Below are 13,957 nucleotides of genomic sequence, written 5' to 3'. Positions count from 1 at the left end.
GTAGGAATTGAGAATGCAGCTAGCCTTCAAGGCAGAAATTATGTTTAGACGGTGGTGGACGGAGACAGATGAACAAAGGGGATATCCTCCACGGACGAGTCCTAACAGAGAAACAAAACGACTCATTAGTTGACCACTCAGTCAACCACTGACACACCAAGTCAATCCATTTTGTCAACCACCTACTCAATCTTCTACTCACCCACCTAGTCCACTCCATTCACCTAAACCAGACTCACCAATGTCATAATTCACCTTGCCCACCTAGTGAACCACTCATCCAATTAACTACTACCCTCCCACTCAATAAATCACCCCCTAGTCTACAACTCACCCACCCATTCACAAACTCACTTTTACCCAAGCATTTACTCACTCAATCCCTCATGCACACTCACCCAGTCAACTAATTCTCAGGGTGGTGGTGGTGCTTTGGAAGCAGGCGATGTGAATCTTGTGGTTGGGTTTTCAAGGCTTATGGTGGTAGTAGTGGAGATGGTTTCAATTGTATTGATGGAGGTTGTGATGTTCAGCGTTTCCCAAACTTTTGTGAGTCACAACACCCTCAGCATATTAAACTATTTTCCATCATGCAAATTATATGCTAATGAGAAAATATGGTTTAGTTCAAGTTGTGGTTTACGCTGTGGTGGTTGATGTACGTATGGCTTATATTATTGTTACCGATAGTGTTGGCTGTGGCAATGGTTGTCGTCATCTATGTTGATCCGATTGTAGTGTTGCCGTTTGCAACGATATTTTGTCGTATATTTAGCGGTTGTTGGAGTACTTGTGTTTTATCTGACCGTGTTTTGTGTTGTGGTTTATATGGTTGTTGCGGTACTTTTGGTTTTTAGTATGGTATCTGTGGTTGAAGCTTTTGTGCTTTTGTGGTCAGTATTGTGATTTATGTGGTTGTTCTAGTGCTGTGATTTGTGGCTGCACAAATCAATAGCAGTTGTGTGCTTGCTGTGGTTTATGTGGTTGTGTAGTAGTTTGTATTGCACTTGTTGCCTGTGCTTCTCTGTGCTGCTGGTTCCGTGCTGTTCTTGGAATGAGGAAGAAACGACGGTAGCGGTGTCGCTGGAAAAATCCACGCCGCGTGACCACCACCACTACGGCCAGCACCGCCACCACGAGCAGGCAGAGAGGGAGCACGAGCAGAGGACCTGGCACCATGCGGCCTCAAGCAAAACCACATTAATACAAACATTAGAAATAAACACGGGGCTCCACCCCAGCTCCTCAGTGGTGCTGGCTCCAAATCTCAAAACACGGCCATTTACTTTGCAGCCGTAGTCAACCACACGCAGGGTTGGCTCCGATATTATTGCACCTCCAGGGTATGCATGTTGTATAAGATTACATGTATGTGATTCTACCGGTATATGAATGTTATACTATAAAGTGGATCATGTATACATGAACTTCTTTAGCACCGTATGTACCTATAGTATTGGATGCTTTATAGTACTGCATAGTCATTGCAGTGCATTAGCGTGCTTATTCCAGACAATTCCTCAATCACCAGTTACTGACCACTGACAGACACGTACCACTTGCACAAACGCGCTACAGCCACTCACCAAAGACTGACAAATGAAATGTCTGTCTATATTACAGGCCACCCTATAGGATTTATGTACAGGAAGTGCAATAATACATTTTAACCAGCAGGCAGTGCATCACCAATTGTGATTACCAGGTGATGCGTTTTAACCTAGGTCAAAGGTCAAACAGAATCCCATGTTTCTCATGAACGAAATTATCTTTCACTGGAACATTCATGACAACAATTCCTCAAGTAAATGCTGTGACAGACACATAGCGCTGCTTATATAGAGACAAGTGCACGCATATATATCAAAACGCTACTGCTGAGCACAAACAGACGTTGTTTTCTCTTGTGTTTTGACTGCCGGGCTGCCGTTTGCACAGCCTATGCAGTCTTCATCAGGGGTTCTTAGGTTCCTACCCAGTATACTGCCATTTTAAAGGTAACGGCAGCCAACCACAGGAATTTGCACATAGATGCGATTAGTCAAACCTTTCAGTCGTCTGTGGCAGGCCAATTACCGGTCTGACCCCAATATAACATCAGTCAAAGAAAACGGTGAAGCGCATAAAACAAACAGTCATCACAAGTGTGTGTATGTACAAATGCTCGACTGTTATAATTTTGGGAAAAGAAGAGTTAATCCTAGACTTACCTCTCAATGATGCTTTGCTATTGCCAATCAGGTTACTTGACAGGGTGGTGGATGGAGGTGGCTGAGAGTGATTGGAGGCAACTGACGGAGGCTGGGAGGAAGAACTGGAGGTGATTGGAGGCTCGGGGCTGGATGGGGTGAGCATACGAGGGGAGACACGGGAGTCTGTGGTATGACAGGAAGAGGTGCATTAATATATAATTTATACCAACATATAAACACGCACTTATACAATCGCATATGCACATACTTATACAAACATACATACTGAAACATGCATATTTGCACTCACCCACAAACTCAAGTCATTCACCAGCTTTTTCACCCACCTACCTAACTTCACACCCACCCCAGTCACTGGACCCACCGACCAAACAGCGAAACACATTCACCACCTTTCTCACCCACCTACTCGCCCACTAACTGGTCCATCCACTCATTTCCACATTCACTCACACACCAAAATAGCTGAACACAAATCACCACAGTCAAACCTGGTGAAATACAAGTCCAAAATTATATTACATTTCAGTCTTTTTAATATATAATTAATGTCACAAAGGCGCATTCAGAGTTTACACACAGGCACAGCATTCAGGCAATTTACTCCTTGGGGCAAAACAACAGCCTCCCTCTCTGCTCTGATGTGACCAGGGTTGTGTGTCAAGAGTATCCAAGCCAGTAACATGAAGATTCCGAGTTCAAACCCTGGATCTGGGTGTCTGTTTGTGGGGATGGGTTCATAATCACCCATTAAATACGCATTTTACTGGCACAACTTGGGATCCTGGGTTCAAATACTTATTTCAGCCACCCATCAATAAACCGGATTCCCAAGTGAAGCGAATTGATGGTCTTGACCCAGACACCAATGACGACAACCCAGCAGCATTTAACAGGTCACATTCTGGTGATGAGCCTAACAAAGTAAAACTGATTTAGAGTTTGCCTGATTAAACAAATACTGCTGGAAAATATTGTTCCTGAAGGCACAGACTCATGGACCTAAAGGTTGTTTACTTTGTATGTGGGGAAACACACTTGTATATCTATTCTTTTATTAATATCTATACATCTAGTGGCATCCTCACAACTGACGGTTGTTGCCTATGTTCAATGCTTGGTATCGTTCGCAATCTTCAGCGTTTCGCATGGCAAGTCCTGTCAAAACGGCTCTGTCCAATCTTTACTTAAAGCTTTCGTCACGTAGATAGGTTGAACCTATCTACGTGACTTTACCGAAAGACCCAAGAATATGGCTCATTGTCCCATAAACTGGGTTCATAATGGCCGTTTCCTTCCTCTTAACTTAGATATTACGTCGCAGAATGACAAGTTGTCCGCTTCGGATATGTCACATACATACCACCTTCGTTCTTGTTAGATTTGGTTTTCGACAAATTGGACAAGTTCCAGTATATAAAGTGGTTTCACATGCGTTGAACACGCCGAGTGGGCCATTCAAAACCTGCTGTGCATCTGGTTTGGATAAGAGGCAATTGAAATGGGGTCTGGGGCAACTTCCAGGATTCTTCCCTGGCACGATGTAATGCCGCTAATCATGAGTTCCAAATTACATTTTCTTCATCCCGTGACAGCAGATGCCCATACCAGCACAAGTCAAATTCAATCTGGAGAAAGTAATATTTAATTGAAGTCCTTGTGTTGGAGCACAATTTTGGAAAGTAACAATGCATTACTCTAACCAAAGTACCAAAGACTGGCTTGAACCCTGCACTTACTGGGGCTGGCTCAATGCCTAAGACAGCCACTTTGAATTGGACATGCCCATTATAAACATGGATATTGTCAACCTCGTAACACACACGTAGACTAAGGCCCCAAGGCTCAAACCAAGGAACAGCAATCTTGGCTCCATGTCTACAATGCCACTATGAAACCAACCTGGCAGTTTGAACAGAAAATGGGCATTATCAACCTTACAGGGCTATTATAATTCTGGCATAGTCATTAATTACAATGTCATTATACATCAAATATATGGTATTGTGAAGCTGAAACCAATCATGAACTGGACAAGGCCATTATGAACCGATGAAACAGCACGGATCCCAGGCATGAAACCCATGCTGTCAAGTGTCTAAAATGGCCAAATTCTATCTACTGACATTGAAATTACGAATGCATTATGCACCAGACCTTGGTTATGACACCAACATATGCATTATGAATTTTACATGTATATTATGAACCCACAGGGGCTGCACTCACCAAAGGCGACAGTAGGATGAGGCTCCCACCATGGCAGGAACGTTTTGGTTGGAGTCCAGGATGCACGGCCACTGCCGCTGTTCCCACTGCTGTAGCTTGTGGTCATGTCTCCACTGCTGCTTCTGCCAAAGGTGCTGCTGTCCACACTGCTGTAGGGACTGGTGGTAGTGTCTCCAATGCTGTCTTTATGGTTTAAGTTGCTGCCTCTGCTATTGCTATTTCTGCTCTCTTCATTGCTTTCTCTGCTGCTGCTATCTCCACTGTCAATAACGCTGCTGCTGTAGCCAGTGTCTCCACCACTAGAGCTACTGCTGCTGTATCCGCCACTGTTACCACCTCCACTGCTGCTATCACTGGTGCTGGAAATAATACTATCACTGCTAATGCTATCACTTGTGCTACTGATATCACTTGTGCTACTGATATCACTGGTGCTGGTGACAATGCTATCACTTGCGGTAATGCTATCACTGCTGATGCTATCCCTTGTGCTGGTGGGAATGCCATCGCTGCTGATGCTATCACTGATGCTACTATTACTCATGCTGGTGGGAAATGTATCACTGGTGCTGCTATCGCTGTTGTCTTCACTACTGTTCCCGTCACTGACGCTGCTCCCAATACTGATGCTACTTCTGCTGTCTTCCTCTGTGCTATCGCTGATCCTGCCAATGCCAAGTTCGCCATAACTGTTCATAATGCTGCTGATGCTGGTGATGCCGCCATCACTACCACTATTACCGATGATGCTGGCGATGCTTCCTGTATTGCTATCACTGCTGCTGCTATAAATATTGGTATCACTGTTGCTGCTGCCACTGGTGCTGCTCGTGATAGTGTGACTATCACTGTTGCTACTGCTATTATTGCTACCATTATCACGATTACTATCTATATTGCTTTCACTACCATTTTGTTTTGTACTATCACTCAATCTCCTGGCTTCTCTATTTATATTACCGCTATTGATATTACTATTGATGGCTCCATCGGTTTCATTATTACCACTATTACCCACGCTGATATTACTGGTACTTTGTCTATTGATATTTCTACTCCCATTTCCATCACTGCTTTCACTACCCACGTCTCTATTGATATCACCGAGTCCCCTATTAACATCTTCACGGATATCTCTGCTGATGCCAGCCGTTGGCAGTGTGTGTGGATTCACAATGGCGGCCCTTTCTTCCCCATTGGGCCCCCACGATCTTCCATTGCCCATTAGCCACTGGACACCAATCCCTTGGGAAGGCTGCAAGTCCCACTCAGAATTCCTGATGGAAGATTCCGAAACCCCAAGACCTTGAGGGGAAACTCCCAAGGCCGGTTGAGAATGTGGGACATCCAAACTGGAAATTCTTGCACTTGGTTGCGAATTAGTTTTTCTAAAATCTGGTTGAGAAGTTGCTAAATGGGGTTGAGAATTTGGAGAACCGAGATGAGGATTTGTGATATCTGAATGGGAATGCGATGATTCTGGTTTGAAATGTCTCAAATCGCGTTGGGAATTTGAAGATTCGAGTGGAGAACTTTTCAACTCTGGTTGGGAATTTGATATGCCTGGGTGGAAATTTATTAAAGGTGGTTGTGAAGTTGGGATATCCATCTGGGAATAATTTACATTTTGTTGAGAATTTCTTAAATCAGACTCAATCTTTCCAAAATGAAGCTGTGAATTTGATGGGTCTGTTTGGGAATAATTTAAATTGAGGTAGGAAACCCTTACTCCTGGCTGAGAATCCCTTGAATCTGGCTGGGAATCCCTTGAATCTGGCTGGGAATCCCTTGAATCTGGCTGGGAATCCCTTGAATCTGGCTGGGAATGTTGAGAATGGGAATGCACAGGAAATCCGTCCGGGGAAGCGAAAAAATCGGGAGTTATAAACACACTACCCGTCGTCACGGAAACTGCAGATGGGTGATGGAGCGTAATATTGGTATGCGTGCCAGTGTGTTGGTTTGTGATTTCAGTTTGTGTGTTTGGATGTTGATGTGTAGTTTCGTTCAGATACTGGTCTGTGCTATTGGCATCTATATTTGTGAGTTGTGGTGTGATGGTAGAGTTTGTGTCAGAATTAGGGTGTTGATTTGAGATTGTAGTTTGTGTGTTAGGGTGCAGAGGTGTGACAGTGCCATGTGTATCCAATGGTTGCGGGGTAATGGGGTGTATGTTAGGGTGTTGTATGATGGTAGTGTGTGCATGTGAGATGGTAGCCTGGGTTTCAGGCTGTAGGGGTGCCAGAGTACCATGTGTGATAGTAAGTTGTGGTGTAATAGGATGCGTGTTAGCTTGTTGGTGTATAATAGTAGTGCGTGTGTTTGGATTAGTGTGTTTCTGTGCATTGGTGAGTTGAGGTGTGATGGTAGATTTTGTGTTGCGGCGCATGACAGTGTTCGGATTGTGTGGCCTAGTTGGGCCGGTATTATGTAGTTGGCTTATTATGGTAGTGTACGTGTTTGGCTTAGTGTGTTGGTGTGTGTTAGCAAATCTAGATGAGGGGGTAAATTTTACGTTGGGGTTTTGTGGGGAATGGTGTTGTTGTATGATGGTAGTTTGTGCGTAAGCGGGTTGGTGCACCGAGGTAGCCCGTGTATTCGGGGGTAGCGATGGCGTGGTAGGGCGGTCATCCCCCACAATCACCGCTGCAACACAACAAATCATTGCAGAATCATTAATAAACAGTATACATAAACACACCTAACTTCTGAGCAGTACGTAGGCTTTCGCGACCAATATTATTCATAATAAAGGTTTTTGGGTTAGATCGCGTTTATTTATAAATGTGTCGCAACCCTCCACCACCCGACACGGCCAATCAGCAAAAAAAGTGTCACGTTGACAAAAGACAAATAATTCACTACTTCAGCCCACCGGTGTGTTGAAGAGTTAATCCACATTTACAGTTTGCATTCAGAGCACTGAATGCCAAATCACGATCGCAAAGCAATACTACTGAAAGCGACCAGATTGTTAAAACAATAAAAATTCCATATATCTCAGGAGTAACTGACAAATTAGCCCGCGTTTTGCAAAAGCAAAACATTACAGTAAGATTTGGTACAGTACACAAAATTCAAAAACTAGTATCTTGCACTAAAGACGCATTACCTAAACTATCAACAGAAGGTGTATATCGGATTAATTGTTCATGTGGCAGCTGCTACATTGGGCAGACGGGACGTAACATCAGCGTAAGACTAAAAGAACATCAGAGAAATATTAAATTATCTCAAACACAACTGTCGGCAGTGGCAGAACATGCTTGTCAACAAGGACACTCAATTGATTTTGACAATGTTGCAGTGGTGTGTAAAACTAATTATTACTGGCAAAGACTAATTAGAGAATCCATTGAAATTGAGAGGAACAAGAATAACTTTAATCGTTCTGACAGCTACCGGCTTAGTGCGGCCTGGAAGCGTATTATTAAATAATACACATTACATTTTGATTTAAAGAATTACTAATCTACAACTCATTACTAATCATAACCAATGACTGATTACTAATCGATTATATAATTACATTACCCCCCCCCCTCCGCCTCTAATCACTGCACCTGATATGAGTTAAGTGATGACGTCACCCTGCTGCTCTATATAAAACCGGGAGCAAGCGAGGGCTTTACCATTCTGGCGAATTGCCCGATGATGCTGGAAGTATTTACCAGCGAAACGTCGTACTCAAACTGTAAATGTGGATTAACTCTTCAACACACCGGTGGGCTGAAGTAGTGAATTATTTGTCTTTTGTCAACGTGACACTTTTTTTGCTGATTGGCCGTGTCGGGTGGTGGAGGGTTGCGACACATTTATAAATAAACGCGATCTAACCCAAAAACCTTTATTATGAATTCTGAGCAGTAACTAAGCCAACTAAGCACCCTGTTTAAATTTAAAGTACAGGACCAAATCAGTCGGGAATGGGTCCGACATCGGAAGCGGAGCAGGTTTGCGCCTGGAGAGTGCTTGGATAGCCAAAAACTATTCCCATCAGGTTGTGAGTGGGACTACAGCCAACAATAAAGCAAACAATTCCTTTGTAGTATTGTACATTACTAACTATGCTCCCATGCTTCCCCGCCTTTACAAACCCGCACTGACCAAGTACATTACAAGAGCTGTAATAATTCGGATGTTATGGTTTTGATACGACATTACCTCTTAGACACTGTTAAGATGCAACTATTTACGGTGCTTATTCTTTGGGTCTTTCAGTAAAGTCACGTAGATGGTTCAAAGAAAATAACAAAAAAAACTCTACGACGTTTCGATCACAACACAAGCGACCGTCGTCAGGAGGAAAGATGGTAGCCCGAATCTCTTTGAACCTATCGACGTGACTTTACCGAAAGACCTAAAGAAAATGAATTACTGCAGTCACGAAAGCTTTAAGTCAAGATTTATAGTACATCAAAAAAAGGGGAAAATATAAAATAACAAAAAATCGTCACTGCGCTCCGTGCGCGCTATCAGTAAAACAGAATGGAATCTTGGTTAAAATTGTAATAAATGAAAACCAAAACATACAATTTCACTATAAAATACAATCTAGATTTGAAGTTTTCGTGACTGCAGGGATCCGCAACTTTGGTTCTTTCGGTAAAGTCACGTAGGTATAAAATGAATAAATTAAATCACGACGTTTCGGGCGCAACACAAGTGCCCGTCATCAGGTGGAAACAGCCGACAGCAATTAACAATAAACGAAAGAACCGAAGGGTATGAAATCCAATCCTAGAAATGGGGAAAAAAAATATTCTTGCGGAAAAGTGTGGTCAAATAACCAGGAGGACGACGAGCGTGTTGAATGCACACGAAGCGTACAAACCCATCGACTGAAGAAAAAATGAATCTCTAAATTGATTAAACTTATTTAGTCAACGTCATCATGAAGGCGGTTAAATGAGAAGATTAAAACAAGCTAAACCGCTGAACATTTTTCAACGTTACGAGTGTTAAGTCGGCAAATGAAACGCACGTTAAAAAAACTATTTAAAAAGCGACGCGTCTTTTTAATGCGATTCTAACTTCGTCTTTATAAACTTAACTCCCACCGATGACTCCTTGCTAGAGCAGTGGGGTGAATTAAAAGCCGCGCAATTAACATTTTTTTTTAAATTGTATATCTTTAGTAGGCGACGATTTTACCGTTACACAAATACAACACTCACAACACGATGAACGTTACACCAACATTTTTTTAGACGCCTTCGTGCGTTAATGTCACTTAAAAAAAACATTTATTTAAACCACCCGCTGTCAAATATTAATTGCACGTTACCGTATCACCATCGTTTGAGGCAAATTTATATAGACAGTGTTCGTATGTAAAAAAAATAAAAAAAACATTACAAGGGTAAAGTTTAAATTATTTCCACAAAACTACGCGACACTTTAAAAACGCGGCGATGTTTAAAAAAAAAAAGAAATTTCCCCCGATGTAATTTTTGTTGTTGTTAAATATACAAACTTAACTTAATATACAATTTGTGTGTACTCGTTAAGGGCTTGCCTGGCGACAGCGCAGCTAACGCCGCGCACACGAGCGCGAGCCTCGCGCCTCCCGCCATCCACGTGACCCGAACCGCAACAAGACACGCCCCCTCCGCCCTCGCTCTGACATCAACCAACGGGGCCACGCCTTTCCAATAATGTGTGTATATATACGCTTCGATGACGTCATGCTCATGCAAGGGACCGGAGGGGGGGGGAGGTGTGTGTAAGAGTGTGACGTCAAAACAGCGAGTCCTTGTTGGCGATGACGTCATCGCCAGAGGGCGAGGATGTTGTTAGCTGCCTCGCCCTCTGGGTCGTGGGTTCGATTCCGACCCTGACAGCTTTGCTGCTGTATATTTGGGGCTCGCGGCGTCTCTCTCACCGTGGTCACGTGGATTTTGATCCGGGTCTTCCCGTTCTTCTCTCCACATTTAGAATCAACATCACGCGTTTAAAGTATTTGGCTTGCTTTTGATTTAAAGCTTTCGTGACTGCAGGGAATTTTTTTTTTAAACGCCACTTTTTTCAAATTTTCTTGCTGTGGTTTTCACACCTGATGATGATTGCTTGTGTTGCAGTCGAAACGTCGTGGGAATTTTATTGTTTTATATTTTTTTATTATAAATGTTCACATGATGACAAGCCACTTTGTTGAGCTATTATTTGTGGCCAGGTCGCTTCTCAAAAAAAAACTGCTGTAGTTCAGTGGGCCCTTACCTGGTAAAATAAATAAAAAATCTTACGTATTCGTATGTGCGATGGCGTCATCGGCACAGTAAGTCTGCGATGACGTCACCCAACCGATGAATCGTTGAAAATGACGTTACAAGCGATTTAGTTTAATGTGCGTGGCAACGTTTCAACGTGATGACCTCATTATCCCTCGTACCGCGGTCGGGCATGCAAAGGCTTGTGACCGCAACTTGGCTGCTAAAGTGCCCAAGTTGGACATTGCAACCAGTTTGAAACAGCGTTGCCACGTGCTGACTAATTTCAGAAAAGAGAAAATTTGAAAAATATTTTGGCACAATAAAATATCACGTGGCTCCATCCCAAAACAAATATGGATCAAAGTCTTACAAGTTTTTTTTGTTCACGTTTCAGGAGGCATCTTGCTCGAAAGGGTTTATTTTGCTGCTTACGGCTTCTTACAGTCACACGTGGAATGTTTTTTTTAATTATCCGTTGCTGGATGAGGGCTTGTCCCAGGGATGCTGTGCCGGGTCCGTGCGGTTCACTGATCACAATTCATACCTGTCAACCCCTTATTACCGACCAATTAAGACCTTATTAATCACCCCGTGCGCTTATAAATCTCAACGTTCATCCTACAAAGCCCTATTGAAACGGCTGTACGCCGTGGACCTGAAAACTCAAATTTCCCTGTAAAGAAAAAAACAAATCGGGGTAAACCGTATTCCGTGTGGGTGGGGATGACAGTACAGCGCAACAATGGATTTTACAGCAGTGCCCTGACATCGGCTGTCCATAACAACCCCCACGCCAACGTTGGCATGGGGTGCTCCTTCAACAATGTGTGCAGTTATATAAGACTAACTACGCTGACATTTAAATAACTATTTAATAAGGAGCTAAAACCAGCCACTCGGTAATTTTGCGGGCCACATAAAACAACATTTTTCTGCTTCTCGTTTTATTTCAAGTTTTAAGCACAGACTCGATTATAACTTCGTGCCAAATGTTACCTTTCTTGCCGTTCTAGAACATTCTTCTTGGATTTTGCACCAGTCGTCGGCGTCAGTGCGCATGATATGTGACTGATGTAACTAGATGAATGAGATCATAATTAAAAAAAAAATCACATTAATGTCCACATTACTGGGACATTAAATGCGTTAGCTTAACAGAGCCCATCTATACTCTTGACTCGGTGCGTTTGAGTCAAACGTTGAAATACAATTATAAAGCAGCCTGTATCTCGGTTCACTATTAAATAACGTTCCTGATTGCCTGTAATTACACGCGGATGTTCAAGGACTGTAACATGAATTAATTTATGGCCCTATTTCAAGCCACTGCTGGATAAGGGCTTCTTTTTTTCCCTCGCCGTGTTGGTCAAGAGGGCTGCTTGACCATACTTCACCACGCTGGGTGTGGTGAAGGTGGGGTGGGGGTATGCGCAGGGCCGGTTCAGACATCACCCGCCCCTGATGTTCGCCGTGGCAGTGACTCTTAACTCGGATGGCGCGAGTTCAAAGTGCAACGCGCTAACCACTGCGCCTCCTCTCCGTCTCCGCTGCAGTGAGACTGCAGTGAGAATGCTGTACGTAATTGTTGTTGAGTAGGAAAAGGAATGGGTGCGAATGTTAGCTTTACCGGCTCTAGGTACAGTATTATTCCGATTACCTCTCGAACACAGAGGCCGGATGTCCCCCTCCGTCAAGGCTTCCTCCAGTCTCGAATCATTGTTTTTCAATTCAAAGCTAAATTATTTTATGAAACTCAGCTGCCGGTTCACCATTCCCTGGTGAATTGTTTTATTTTCATTTGTTTCATGCCAATTTTAAATCCGATGCAAGCCAGAGCAGAACTTAACTTATTATTTGGACTGTTTTTTTAATCAAAATCACAAATAAAAAAAATGTGCCTGTCTTTTATTGTCTTGGAAGCATTTCCATCCTAAAAGCAGTCCAAAATCATATTAGAGATTAGTTTAGGATCATTGGCGAGCTTCCTACGTGAATTAATTTGTGTAATGTCTCCTAAATTGCTTTTTTTTCCAAAAAGAAAAAAAATTACCGAGTTAGATGCACCAAAATCCTGATTCATGTGGAGGTTTTGTTCATCGTTCTGTCTTGCGGAAAAGTTCACTTTCCAAGTAATCAGGAGTCAATTTCATAATTGGCGGATAGCATATCGCCACTCGTCACTGCACACTTGCAGAATGGCTCAAAGTGAGCAGGGCCAGGGTGGAGCAAGGATGCAGTTGGCAATAGTACTTAATAGTATGATAATTGATTTTTTACCCTTTTATCTGGCAACAAAACTGACACCTTTTTTACAAGGAGTCTTGTTTACATTGACCACAATACCTGCGGTCGGAACGCAAACAAAAAATAACAACTCTGATAATGTATGCACCGTCCTTGAAATTGATTGGTCCACACCCGAGACAGCTTTCTTTAGAGCCTCGTCTCACATGGTGTTGCCAGATAAAAGGGTAAAAAAAGAATTATCATATTTTGTTACTGGCAAATGAGGTTTCCAATGGTACTTAATAGTACTTATGCAATTTGTATTTATATACTTTTGATTTAAAGCTTTCGTGACTGCAGGGATTCATATTCTTGGTTCTTTCGGTAAAGTTACGTGGCTTTATATACTTTGTTTATTATGTATCTTTAGTGACTTGCTTACTTTCGTATACTTTGAATGCCTGTCAGTGCTTCATAGATCATCAGATTCCTCCCGGATAAATAAAGATTCCGATTCTGGCAACGGATAATTTGCGTGTCGTGTGGAGGCGTGCATAGGAGGGGGAGTGTAGTGGTTTCAAACAACACCCAAATGCATTAAAAAAGCGCTTGGCCTGTGTGCATAATGCAAAAACCATCAGCAATACCTAAATATCTGCATTGTGATCCTCAGTCATCATCCCATTCTATGTGATAATTTTTTTTATTTGGCAGGCACCAAATGTGAGCGACTGACCTTAGACAAAAGTACATTAGCTTTTCAGGAACTTATATGAAGGTTTTTGTAAAACGCACAAAGGCAGTGTTTTTTGTACGTTTTTGGTGTGTTGTTTGATACAGTACTTTTATTTCTTTCCAGCCTGCATTATTTTTCTGTTACAATGGGTTTTTTTCTCGTGATTTAGATTTTTAGTAACGTTGTGGTTAGGGCACTGTGCTATGAACCCATTGGTCTGAATTCCAATTCCCAGCCACGGTGGCTAACATTAGTAATAATTATTTGAACTGGTCCTAGGCCTCCCTAAGGTCGACTCGGCCCTCGAGGAGTACCTGATGCATTATGTAAGGATCAGTGAT

The sequence above is a fragment of the Petromyzon marinus genome, chromosome 1, assembly GCF_048934315.1.
Source record: "Petromyzon marinus isolate PM22_M1 ecotype Great Lakes invasive population chromosome 1, UKy_Petmar_22M1.pri1.0, whole genome shotgun sequence".
Taxonomy (NCBI): Eukaryota; Metazoa; Chordata; class Hyperoartia; order Petromyzontiformes; family Petromyzontidae; genus Petromyzon; species Petromyzon marinus.
This window is presented reverse-complemented; position numbering follows the sequence as displayed.